General features: G+C 34.5%; 1 long non-coding RNA gene across 1 annotated transcript; it reads right to left on the reverse strand.

Moving 5' to 3' along the window:
- Nucleotides 1–4,422: 4,422 nt before the first annotated feature.
- LOC143044479 (uncharacterized) lies at nt 4,423–10,192 on the reverse strand. Its single transcript, XR_012968686.1, has 2 exons — nt 10,126–10,192; nt 4,423–7,167 (listed from the first exon to the last, which is right to left on the reverse strand). It is a non-coding gene; the product is annotated as an uncharacterized LOC143044479 (long non-coding RNA).
- Between the last annotated feature and the right edge of the window lie 3,269 nt (nt 10,193–13,461).

The following is a 13,461-nucleotide window of genomic DNA, read 5'->3' on the forward strand; positions in this document are numbered from 1 at the left end:
TTATGGTTTGATCGTTCCAGAATGATGTTTAATCTATAAAAGAACATATAGATCAAGAAATTTAAAAAGTGTAAATTTCATTTATAACAAAAATAAATGAATCATCCGAAATAATAAAGGGTTTAGAACTCAGCAATGTAGTGGACAGTTGCCTCATTTTAATCATATCAAAATTCTTTTTATCTATGTCACTCTGTCAACTTGCAGATAGTTGTTTGTTGCTGACTGTCTTGTTTAGTCTTCTATTTCTCTGGTTGCTTGTGTGGTCTGTTGTCTTATGATTTGGTAAGTCCTGCTGACTCCTTGTAATGAAAGCTAGGATAAAAGCAATCATAAAAAAATATTGTATAATTATTTTTAAAGTTTTGAAATTGTGTTATCAATAATATTTGTTTTGGCTGATTTGTATAAGGTCTCAAAGAGGGGCAAAAGATACCAGAGGCACAGTCAAACTCATAGATTGAACGTAAACTGACAACACCACATGGCTAAAAATGAAAAAAAAAAACAAACAGACTTAAATAGTACACATGACACAACATAGAAAACTTAAAAAAAAAAATAACTTAAGCAAAACGAAACCCAACAAAAACTAGGGGTGATCTCAGATGCTCCAGAAGTGTGAACAGATCCTGCTCCACATGTGGCACCTGTTGTGTTGCTCCTGTTATTGCAAACCTGATAAATAGTCTAATTCGATATGTCACATTCATGCAAAGGGAAATGGATTGTAGTGACGACGTAAGGAACATAATTGATATCATCTGTGAAATGTTTATAGTCTAAAACAAAACTTTTTGCATTGTATAATGGTATCATGTCGTCGTCATCTGCGTAGACTTAGTTTAACATAAGACCCTATGGGAAATGCATACAAATGACTGCTTTTAGAGAACCACTGAATGGAATGAAACCAAACATAGCAAGAATGTTCCTTATGAGGTGCTGACCAAGTTATGTTACTTTGTAGCCGATCCATCATCCAAGATGGCCGCCAGCGGGGGACTTAGTTTAACACTGGACCTATGGGAAATGCATACAAATGACTTCTTTTAGAGAACCACTGAATGGAATGAAACCTAACATAGCAAGAATGTTCCTTATCAGGTACTGACCAAGTGTTGTTACTTTGTAGCTGATCATCCAAGATGGCCACCAACGGGGGACTTAGTTTAACATAAGACCCTATGGGAAATGCATACAAATGTCTTCTTTTAGAGAACCACTGAATGGAATGAAACCAAACATAGCAAGAATGTTCCTCATGAGGTACTGACCAAGTTTTGTTACTTTGTAGCAGATCCATCATCCAAGATAGCCGCCAACGGGAACTTAGTTTAACATAAGACCCTGCAAACCAACCAAGATGGCCGCCATGGCTAAAAATAGAACATGGGGGTAAAATGTAGATTTTGGCTTATAACTCTGAAACCAAAGCATTTAGAGCAAATCTGACGGGGTAAAATTGTCTATTAGGGCAAGATCTATCTGCCCTGAAATTTTCAGACAAATCGTAAAACCTGTTGTTGGGTTGCTGCCCCCAAATTAGTAATTTTAAGGAAATTTTGCAGATTTTGGTTATTATCTTGCATATTATTATAGATAGAGATAAACTGTAAACAACAATAACCTTCAGCAAAATAAGATCTACAAATAAGTCAACATGACCAAATTTGTCAATTGACCCCTTAAAGAGTTATTGCCCTTTATAGTAAATGTTCATCAATTTTTGTCAATTTTTAGAAAATATTTTCCACTGTAATTACTGGGCCAAGTTCATTATAGATAATGATAATTGTAGCAACAAGAATGTTCAATAAAGTAAGATCTACAAACACATCAACATCACCAAAACACATTTGTCATGAATTTATCTGTGTCCATTGTTTGATATGTACATAGACCCAAGGTGAGCAATACAGGCTCTTAAGAGCCTCTAGTTTATGGAACAAAGCAATACCAATTCTTTCAATTTGTCTTATACTTGTTTGGAATAGGGAATACTTGTAAAAACTGTAGAAAAGTCAAATGTTTAAATACTGATGCAAGATGAACACGTCTTACATTGTATGTACTCTAAATGATTATGGAATTTTTAGTATCCACGTCTGATTCACGCCACAAGTAGTCTTAGGCCACATTTAGAATAGGCAGTTTCACAATAACTTTGAAGCCTGGCTTTGATTGCTGATAAAAAAGATTTTAATAATTTAGAAAGAGGTTTCGTGGAATACTTGGAAGACCCAGCAATATACCGTTGCTTGTAAGGACACTTATGTAGTTTAGGTATCCAATACAGTGATGGAAGATCCAGTTCTTCATCTTTGGTTGAAATTCCAAAGGAACATAGAACAGACCTATGATTATCCAGGATTTCCTCTTTGGTAAGTTTCGTCTATGTTGAGTTTCCAAGTGAATTGTCAATACCTAATTCATTTATCAAGCAGTTAATGTAATGAGTTTTACACACAAAACGATTTTGTTTGGGGCTTTATCTGCGGGAACAACAATATATTTGTCATTGAGGTAGGAAAGAGTTTTGCAACATTTGGGTCTTTAAAGATTGACGTTGCATGGGTATTGATAGACCAATTCAGTTTCTTAATTCTAATTTGTATTAACGACCTCATAGCCTTCTTCTATTCGGGAAGAGTATCTACGTCTTCTCTCTCGCACTTAGCTCATTGCCTGATCAGTATTTTGAAGTTGTAATTCCAATTGATGGATTAAGGGTCGCGATATTTCAGACCTTTGGATAACACATTTCGCAGGGAAGTGATATTGACAATCTCAAACATTCGATTTATAGGACTTTCAACATATTTGATCACAACTGTACCTAATAGACGTGCACTTACACTAGTTGGCCTCAGACCACAATTGATTCCGTTGTTCGTAGTCTAGGAATATAGTTCCAAATTATTCTATGGGCTATTTCTGCCGAAGTAATCTGTCTTCTGTTTTCTTTGAAATGTTTACTATTTAAGTGGTCATATTAGTTTCAAATGACCAGGGAATTTACTTTATCTTTTTACATGCATTGTATGTAATTGTGCAGTGTTTTTTTTTGTTACACCAAGTACCAATGCTTAAAATGTGCGACACCCACTTTAAAAAAACTCACTTAAATGAAAATGTCAAGTTAGAACGAAAAATGCTTCTCATACCTAATTTATATGAGGCTGACTTCATGCAGGAACTTTTTAGGAAGAAAGGTAAAAAGTTAGCGATATCCTTTAACTCTACTTTCCGCTATATAGATGATGTTCTTTCACTAAATAACTCAAAATTTGGTGACTATGTAGAACGCATCTATCCCATCAAACTAGAGATAAAGGATACTACAGATACAGTTAAGTCGGCCTCATATCTTGACTTACATCTAGAAATTGACAATGAGGGTCGGTTGAAAACAAAACTTTACGACAAAAGAGATGAGTTCAGCTTTCCAATTGTGAACTTTCCATTTCTAAGTAGCAACATTCCAGTAGCACCAGCATACGGGGTATATATCTCCCAATTGATACGATATTCCCGTGCTTGCATTTCCTGTCATGATTTTCTTGACAGAGGGTTGCTGCTCTCAAGGAAGCTATTTAACCAAGAGTTCCAAATGGTAGAGTTGAAATCATCCCTTCGTAAATAAAGGCAACAGTAGTATACCGCTGTTCAAAACTCATAAATCCATGAACAAAAAACAAAATCGGGGTAACAAACTAAAACCGAGGGAAACGCACTAAACATAAGAGGAGAACAACGACACAACACTAAAATGTAACACACACAGAAACGGACCAAGCATCAGACAAAATCCCACGAGAATAACAAATATAACGTCAAAACCAAATAAAATTTACGGACGCCATCACGAGTTGGTTGACCGTTATTGAATAACCGTTTCACAAATGATATCGAATATGTTCCTTACGTCGTAACTACAATCCCCTTCCCTTTCATGAGTGAGACCTACCGAATTAGACTATTTACCGGATTTGTTATCACATGAGCAACACGATGGGTGCCACATGTGGAACAGGATCTGCTTACCATTCCGGAGCACCTGAGATCACCCCTTTGGTGGGGTTTGTGTTCTTTGTTCTTTAGTTTTTCTATGTTGTGTCATGTATACTATTGTTTATATAAAAAAAGAAGATGTGGTATTGCCAAAGAGACAACTTTCCACAAGAGACCAAAATGACACAGACATTAACAACTATAGGTCACCATAGGGCCTTCAACAATGAGCAAATCACATACCGCATAGTCAGCTATAAACTACTGTTTGTCTTTTTCAGTTTTGGCCATGGCGTTGTCAGTTTATTGTCGATTTATGAGTTTGACTGTCCCTTTGGTATCTTTCGTCCCTCTTTTATAGTCTATTTTTTAATAAAAGACCATACGAGCTGAGAAAAAAACACAAAATGAGAAAAAAAACGACAATGTTAAATAATTGGGATTCACAAATTTAAAACCGGTTTTCAATTGAACATAATTAAATACTGCAGATGTGAAAATTGTTCAAGTGTTGTCATTTTAACATTTTTTAACTTTCGTATATGTTGCTTATACAATACAGATTCCTACAGTCTGCCCTCTCTCAATCCGCCCTCGGGTTTGACAAAGTTATTGATGCCCTCAACAAATGTGTTCCACAGACTGAACCTATATGCTGACCGCAACGACGGAATGGAGAACGCTGTTTCCTTCCATGGCTGTTGTCACAGGTTCTACAAAATTATCACTTTTACGAAAGTTCATATGACATTAATCGGATATAAAATAAAATAAGAATTTGATATACAATTGACAGTTTGAATCCGTATATTTCTATAATACAATTTATACCTATATTCTTCTCTGTTGTCATAAAGATTAATTGTTTTTAATTACGCAACTTTTACAAAATTCCAAGGAAGTTTCATCAGCTGTGTTTTCGAACGTGTTCCTCCTTAAGACTTGGTCGATAATTCCCTCAGGTGTGTTGCATATGGATGGATCGCACAAATATATCCAAATACTTTCTTTATTGTCCTTTAAATCAAGTTTAAAACCGCGTTGTTCTACACGCCTTTTGCCTCTAATATAGCAGAAGAGTTCAATATAGTTCCCGTCTATAGAGAATAATATTCCAAGTTTACCTCGCAAAGAAAGAATTGACCCAATAGTGAGCTCATCTCGTGTCTTGATCCAAGTTTTATGAAATGAATTTGAATGAACTTCACCTGTTTGAGGAATGACAATGACCTGCTGCATTGTTTTATTAGTATTGTCATTTTGTTCTTTTGCTACAGGTTGAATTGAGTAAACTGAAGGGGTTTGTACAACTTTACACCAGTGAACAAAATCACTAGATGTATTTCCGGAGACGCTAAATCGTCTCTCCCCTATCCTTGAAAGAGCTCGGTTTACTGTAACCATGTTTGGGTAAGTGAGGTAGCCGCTAAATTCCTTCTTTTTTATGACTTGTTTTTTTACATCTATTTCTAAATCTTCTTTGATGATCTGTCTTGTTGCAAAAAAATGTTTAAGCCCGTAATGGACTATCTCATAGCTTTTTTTGTTTACTTTAGTTACAACTGCTTCGTGCCATAACCCCCAGTAACTATATATGATCACATCCCCTTGTTGAATGTCACTAAACGAAGTTAGGACAAAATCTTCTCCCCGATGCACAATTTCATCTGCAAAATGTGATGCCCTTCGTCTAAAGATGGAATAATTTTGTTCTTTGAGTTTTGCTCTTGCCCTCCTAACGATATCTGCTCTTGGAAACCTATGTAAAGGGTGATAAAGATATATATGTATTGTTTCCCGCTTCAAATCAAACGTTCTAAAATCTTCTATAACTGTACCTGAATCCCCATAATGTACATATGTCAACTCTACTTCTGAATCAATCCCGGTGCTTCTAACCTCCGTACATATAGCTTTGTGAAAAAATGTATAATGGTATTCAAATTCAATCAGATCTCCTGGCTTGATTTCCTCGATTTTTCTTACGGTCCTCTTTTTGACTTTGTTTGTTGAGATCCATTTTCCTCTCCGGTGATCAATATGAACTTCTTGGAGCGTAACGTCTTCTTCATTTCGAGAAAAAGACCTTTCATACTGAAGTACGTATTGGCTATTCTGCAGGTTGTTTCCTTCATTTTCATGAGGAGTCTCATCTTCCTTGCCCCAGAAACCTTTTAACCAGAATGCTTTCTGTAAAATGCTTACCAAAACACCAATCCCATCTAAATTTGAAAGAATGTAAACACCTAATTCATACCAAGTATCAAATCTTTTCTTTGAATAACATAACTTGCAAATATGGTTACTCTGAAATTGTTTGTAATAACATGTCTGGCTGTAGATGCAAACTAGACAATGCATTAGAATCTTGCATCTTAAAGGAACTGGTGATAAGTTCAAACTCCATTTCAGGATTTTGAAAGCTATCAGTCGATATTTAGCTATAGTGCATGCTATCTTTCTTAATTTCCCACCAGCATCGTCTGCCCGTTGTACTATTTCTTCTAAGACACCGAACTGTAAACATTGTGTTGTTTCGAAAACACACCACCATACCATACGTTCGAAGTTATAAGACAGTATAGAACAACTTCTGAGTTTACTTTCTTCTAAAAGATGTTCAGCTCTACCTATAATTATTTCTGGAGAATTGGTAGGATAACGGTAAATGTATTTGTAAATTTCATCTTTGTACACACTTTTTATTTCTGTTATATCACGAATTATCATTGAGTTTGAATATGGAGACCATATAAATTGTATCATCGAGATCATGGCAGAATATCCGTCTTTGTCTAATAGAACCACAGACTTGATTAATGCATAATGCTTGTAAGTGATATACCGGAACCGCTCCTTGCAAAAGTAAATTTGAATGACTCCACCAGGAAACCAGATAGTGTCGCCTCGTTTTAACTTTTTAAAGTTTACAACTGGCTGTTCCAGAGCACAGTCTTTACATTGAACGTTATAATTTCTATTTTCTGTACTATTCATATTTTACTTAGTGTAGCTGCCTTCTCTAACGTGTATTTAATTCAGTGTTAATCGTTTCGTCATGCGATAGGCAGTCCCTTGTAAAACGTTCTTCCGGTATACAGGAGTGTTTCTGATCAAATATGAAAGGGAGAGAATATTCAACGTCTCATGTACCTGAAGCCAAAAAAAAACAACATTAAAAAACAAGTAATGTAAGAAAACGGCAAAAGTTTTGAATAATTAGTAATGTATGATAAAGAAGTAGACGTCTTGCAGACATTAAAATAAAGAAAAACAATAAGATGAAATATCCAGGACACATTTTTTCATATATACATATTTTGATATTTTTGGAATGTAATACATGAAAAGGCCGGAGGGTATTGCCTCGACATAGGACGTAATGTTATACTTAAAGGCACAAGTAAGTCAGTGCGAAACCCTCTACCCTTTTTTACCCTTCTATTTGAAAGCTCAAACTAAAAAGAGAGGGAGGGGTACATTAACTCTCTGCAACCAATGAAAAAATATTGCTTAAATATCTTTTTCACTGTTTGCACTGTTTGCAAATTCCCGTTATTGATCCTATATAGTTAGATCCATTTTTTGGTTTCCATTAGGAGCCACATACAGATGAATAGACAATTTAGAGCTAGCGGGACAAGCAAAATAGTCTGTAAACTGGAGCCCTGCGGTTGTTTTAATCTCATCTACAATGTGTGACATGTGTCGAAGTATCAACCAGCGGGTGTCCACTTAAATTAATCTGTTCGTAAAGTGTATTACCTTTACGTTTTCAAATCTTTTAATCACATTACTAAAAGTTATTATCCGCCAAAAAAAATGTTGAAACGCCTTTAAACAAACACACACATATATAAGTCTGAAAATTACTCCTTACAGTATATATTTATATATAAGTACGTCTGAGTCAGTGACAACTCTACAACAGATTTATCCATCGTATCACCAGCAATGATGGTGATACATGGCTGTGTACATCATGTATCTACAACTCGTCTAAACATCAACCCAACAATGTTAGATCTGTAAACTTGCTTTCGCAAATTTTTTGTTCTTCCCTCAACGGGATTCGAACCCATGCTACTGAGATATCGTGACACCAAATCGCCTGCACTGTAGCCGTCCCGCTAGACCACACGACCACCTGGGCTTTCGGTGGCCGTGTGTTACCTTTCCTCGTCAGTTTTTATCTAGCGTCGTACTACAGTACATGATATATAAGGCATGGAGATGTTATTGTTACAGACCAGCTCAATTATCTATAGTAAAGGATCCTACAAATAAATGCAAGATACAGTCACAGAAAATAATTTTATTTATAAGTACGTCTGAGTATATATTATATTATAAATATAATAATTTTCTAAAAAATGGGATTTTAAATCAGTCACAAATTATACTATTTAGATTTAATCAATGGTGGACGTTTTGTCCCCCCATGTATCACAAGCCCAGTAGTCAACACTTCGGTGTTGACATAAATATCAATTATATGGTCATTTTTATAAATTTCCTGTTAAAAAACTTTTGTTCTTTCGAAAAACTAAGGATTTTCTTATCCATGTTATCGCAGGAATATATTACTTTAGCCGTATTTGGCCCAACATTTTTGGAGTTTTGGGTCCTCAATGCCCTTAAACTTTGTACTTCATCACTTTTTAGATCTGAGCGTCACTGATCAGTCTTATGTAGAGGAAACGTGCGTCTAGCGTATTACATTATAATTCTGGTACCTTTACCCTGACAACTTATTATGTATTAATAGTTATCAAAGGTACCAGGATTATAATTTAGTACGCCAGACGAGCGTTTCGTCTACATAAGACTCATCAGTGACGCTCATATTAAAATATTTATAAAGCCAAACAAGTACAAAGTTGAAGAGCATTGAGGATCCAAAATTCCAAAAAGTTGTGCCAAATACGGCTAAGGTAATCTATGCCTGGGATAAGAAAATCCTTAATTTTTCGTAAAATTCAAAGTTTTGTAACAGGAAATTTATTAAAATGACCACATTATTGATATTCATTGTCAACACCGAAGTGTTGACTACTAGGCTGGTGATACCCTCGGGGACGAAACGTCCACCAGCAGTGGCATCGACCCAGTGGTGTAAATAGTTATCAAAGGTATACTACTGTTGCCTTTATTCATCAGTGACGCTCATATCAAAATATGTATAAAGCCAAACAAGTACAAAGTTGAAGAGCATTGAGGATCCAAAATTCCAAAAAGTTGTGCCAAATACGGCTAAGGTAATCTATGCCTGGGATAAGAAAATCCTTAATTTTTCGTAAAATTCAAAGTTTTGTAACAGGAAATTTATTAAAATGACCACATTATTGATATTCATGTCAACACCGAAGTGTTGACTACTGGGCTGGTGATACCCTCGGGGACGAAACGTCCACCAGCAGTGGCATCGACCCAGTGGTGTAAATAGTTATCAAAGGTACCAGGATTATAATTTAGTATACGCCAGACGCGCGTTTCGTTTACATAAGACTTATCAGTGACGCTCATATCAAAATATTTATAAAGCCAAACAAGTACAAAGTTGAAGAGCATTGAGGATCCAAAATTCCAAAAAGTTGTGCCAAATACGGCTAAGGTAATCTATGCCTGGGATAAGAAAATCCTTAATTTTTCGTAAAATTCAAAGTTTTGTAACAGTTAAAATGGTTCAAGGTATCCTTTTTTCTTTACTTTGAAAATCCGTTTGAGGTTACTTTATTCACTGGTAAATCTGAATTTAATCATTTATGCCTTTTGAATGGCTACTGGACTAAGTTTGATTTGATTTACCTCGTAATGAAATATTTCTTTTGTGGTTGCTTCTTTATTTTAAAAGTATAAATACATCATGTCGTCTGAGGCTGTTTTTATAGTAAAAACTACCTAGAACATTTCAATAAAAAAGATATAACCGCCTAAGGAATGAACGTTTTTTATGGCTACCTTCTTAATTATAAATATTTTTGGAAAGGCAATAATTGATTTCCAAAAGCTTGTCAAACGCTTAAGCATGTTTCAAAAAATATTCATAAAATGACAGGTTATCTAAATTTCTAAAATCAAAATGGAAATGATAATTCAAAAGCAATTTACCTTGAAGCAATGTTATAGCTGGAAGCTATTCGATCCCAAGACAAATATAAATTACGACTGTCGTCAGTATTATAGTAAAGATTTGGAAAATTCCAAATATTAAAAATAGAAAGGTCGGGAATTTTCAAATCTTTAACTAGACCTAAGTTTTTGATATCAGTTATTGGACAAAAATCTCAATAATTCAAACAGATTGTTATATTATAGTCTGTTTCTATGTGTGTTACATTTTAGTGTTGTGTTTCTATTGTGTCGTAGTTCTCTTATATTTGATGTGTTTCCCTCATTTCAAGTTTGTAACCTGATTTTGTTTTTTTTTCTCAATCGATTTATGAAATGCGAACAGAGGTATACTGCTGTTGACTTTATTTTTTTTATGTATGGTAGAATAAGAATACAAAACAAGATGTTTAGGAATGCAAATTCTTAAATTATCAGCTTTCAAGAACAATGCATGCTCCTTTTGACAAGGGTTGAATTAACAGTCAGAAATGATCCTACTTGCTGATGTTGCTAAAATATCTAATTTTAGTAGAATTTTGTAAATATAAGGAATGTATCTCCCTCGTGCATAGTTTTGCATCCTTGTCTGTGTTTGGCTTTATTTTTGGTTCCTTTTGGTTTGAACAGCACTTTTAACCTATGTATTATATTTTGTATTTTCAAATATTTTGGAATAAATATAAAGACATTAATTGTCGCAATGCGCAGTAAACAGATTTCTTAAATTTTGATACACCTGTCCAGTTTATCACATATAGGATGAGACACAAGTAAGACAATTCGAAAAAGAATAACATGGTAGAACGGATAAAAATAAAACTTTCATTCATAACATTGATCAATTATTGTTTTGTCGATACATTTGTAGTTAAAAATATTGCATATTCTCAAACGTAAAAATGGTAATGACTGTCGTCCTTTATTTAGATTTTCACTATTCCTAACCTACGTGTTAGATCAAGAAGGATTAAAATTGAGAATGAAAATGGGGAATGTGTCAAGAGACAACAACCCGACCATAGAGCAGACAACAAAAGAAGGTCATTAAGTTCACGTTTTTTAATAAAAGGCTCTAAAGAGCATGATTCGTTCACCTAGTAGAAAACGGCTTTTTAAAATTAATTATATTGTAATATGTTTTTAAAATATGATAACCTTTTTTGTAAATCTCGTCATGTGTCATTATTGTAGATCGTGTAGTATTCTTGACAATTAATCAACTGTTTCCAGTTTAAAATTATCTATCTATATTTTCGAAAAAAAAATTATGATCTTAAACTGGAGGCTCCAAGGAGCATGTATCGATCACATGAAATTTTCATTTTCAATTGATGCATGAAATAATGCAACCGTTATAATTTTGATTTTTACCCTTCTGGAGCACCTGAGATCACCCCTAGTTTTTGGTGGGGTTCGTGTTGCTAAATTTTTAGTTTTCTATGGTGTCATGTGTTCTATTGTTTGTCTCTGTCTTTTTCATTTTTAACCAGGCGTTGTCAGTTTATTTTCGATTTATGAGTTTGACTGTCCCTCTGATATCTTTTGTCTCTCTTTTGCTCGATAGTTTCTGAGAAAAAAAATCTAAAACTGTATTTTTCCACGGTGTTCTATTCTTGGCCATGTCGGCCATGTTGGTTGGCAGGTGGGGTCATCGGAAACATTTTTAAAGACTAAGTACTGTAAAGCTTATTTTTGGCAAAGTTTATTTAAATTTATCTCCGCTGTTTCAGGAGAAGATTTTTGTAAAAAATTACAAAAGTTTATGAAAAATTGTAAAACTTGACTTTTAAAGGACAATAACTCCTTATGAGGTCAATCGACCATTTTGATCATGCTGACTTATTTGTAGATCTTACTTTGCTGAACATTATTGCTGTTTACAATTTATCTCTATCTCTAATAATATTCAAGATAACTAAAACAACAAAATTTCCTTAAAATTACTAATTCAGGGGCAGCAACCTAACAACAGCTTGTCTGATTCGTCTGATAATTTGAGGACAAATATACATTAGTCTGCTGAACATTTTTATCTGTGTCAAATTTGCTCTACATGCTTGAGTTTCAGAGATAAGCTAAACACTGCATTTTACCCCTATGTTTATTTTTAGCTTTGTCGGCCATGTTGGTTGACTGGTTGGTTCATCGGAAACATTTTTAAAACCAGATACTCAAATAATGATTGTGACCAAGTTTGGTTGAATTTGCCTTAGTAGTTTCAGAGAAGAAGATTTTTGTAAGATTAAAAAATTTACAAAAAAAAATGTTAAAAATGTACTATAAAAAGTAGAATCACAAAAATACAGATCTCTAAGGAAAACTCAAAACGGAAAGTCCCTAATCAAATGGCAAAATCAAATGATAAAACACATGGACAACAACACCTTAAGGCGCAATTTACCATTTTGGTTATGTTGACTTATTTGTAGTTTGAACATTGTTGCTGATTAGAGTTTATCTCTATCTATAATAATATTCAAGATAGTAACCAAAAATTACAAAATTTCGATTAATTAACCAATTCAGGGGCGGCAAACCAACAATGGGTCATATTTGGTTAAATTTGGCCCAATAGTTTCAGAGAAGAATATATTTGTAAAAGTTAACAAGCGACGACGGACGACGGACGCAAAGTGATGAGAAAAGCTCACTTTGCCCTGTGGCCCGTGTGAACTAAAAATGATTTTAAAAAATCAATGCAGTTAGCGTCAGTTAGAGAGAATAAATCTTATGAGCAGTCTGAAAATTTGATATTGTTGCATACTTGTAGCTCTTATTTTGATGCTGTTTTAATTTCTCTATTTCTACTAAGTTTTTGATGCAAGAATTGTAAAAGTTATCAATTGTTGGTAATCTAACTATCATTTCGGAAATGTCGACTTATTGTTATGCGTTTACTTTACTACATTGGTTAGAGGTATAGGGGGAGGGTTGAGATCTCACAAACATGTTTAACCCCGCCGCATTTTTGCGCCTGTCCCAAATCAGGAGCCTCTGGCCTTTGTTAGTCTTGTATTATTTTAATTTTAGTTTCTTGTGTACAATTTGGAAATTAGTATGGCGTTCATTATCACTGGACTAGTATATATTTGTTTAGGGGCCAGCTGAAGGACGCCCCCGGGTGCGGGAATTTCTCGCTACATTGAAGACCTGTTGGTGACCCTCTGCTGTTATTTTTTATTTGGTCGGGTTGTTGTCTCTTTGACACATTCCCCATTTCCATTCTCAATTTTATTATAATTTGACGATTGTTTGATGTAAATAACTCTTATAAGGGGTTGATTGATGATTTCGCCATGCAGATTGTAGATCTCATTTTGTTGAAAATGTTCG

This window comes from Mytilus galloprovincialis, chromosome 9 (genome assembly GCF_965363235.1).
Source record: "Mytilus galloprovincialis chromosome 9, xbMytGall1.hap1.1, whole genome shotgun sequence".
Classification (NCBI taxonomy): Eukaryota; Metazoa; Mollusca; class Bivalvia; order Mytilida; family Mytilidae; genus Mytilus; species Mytilus galloprovincialis.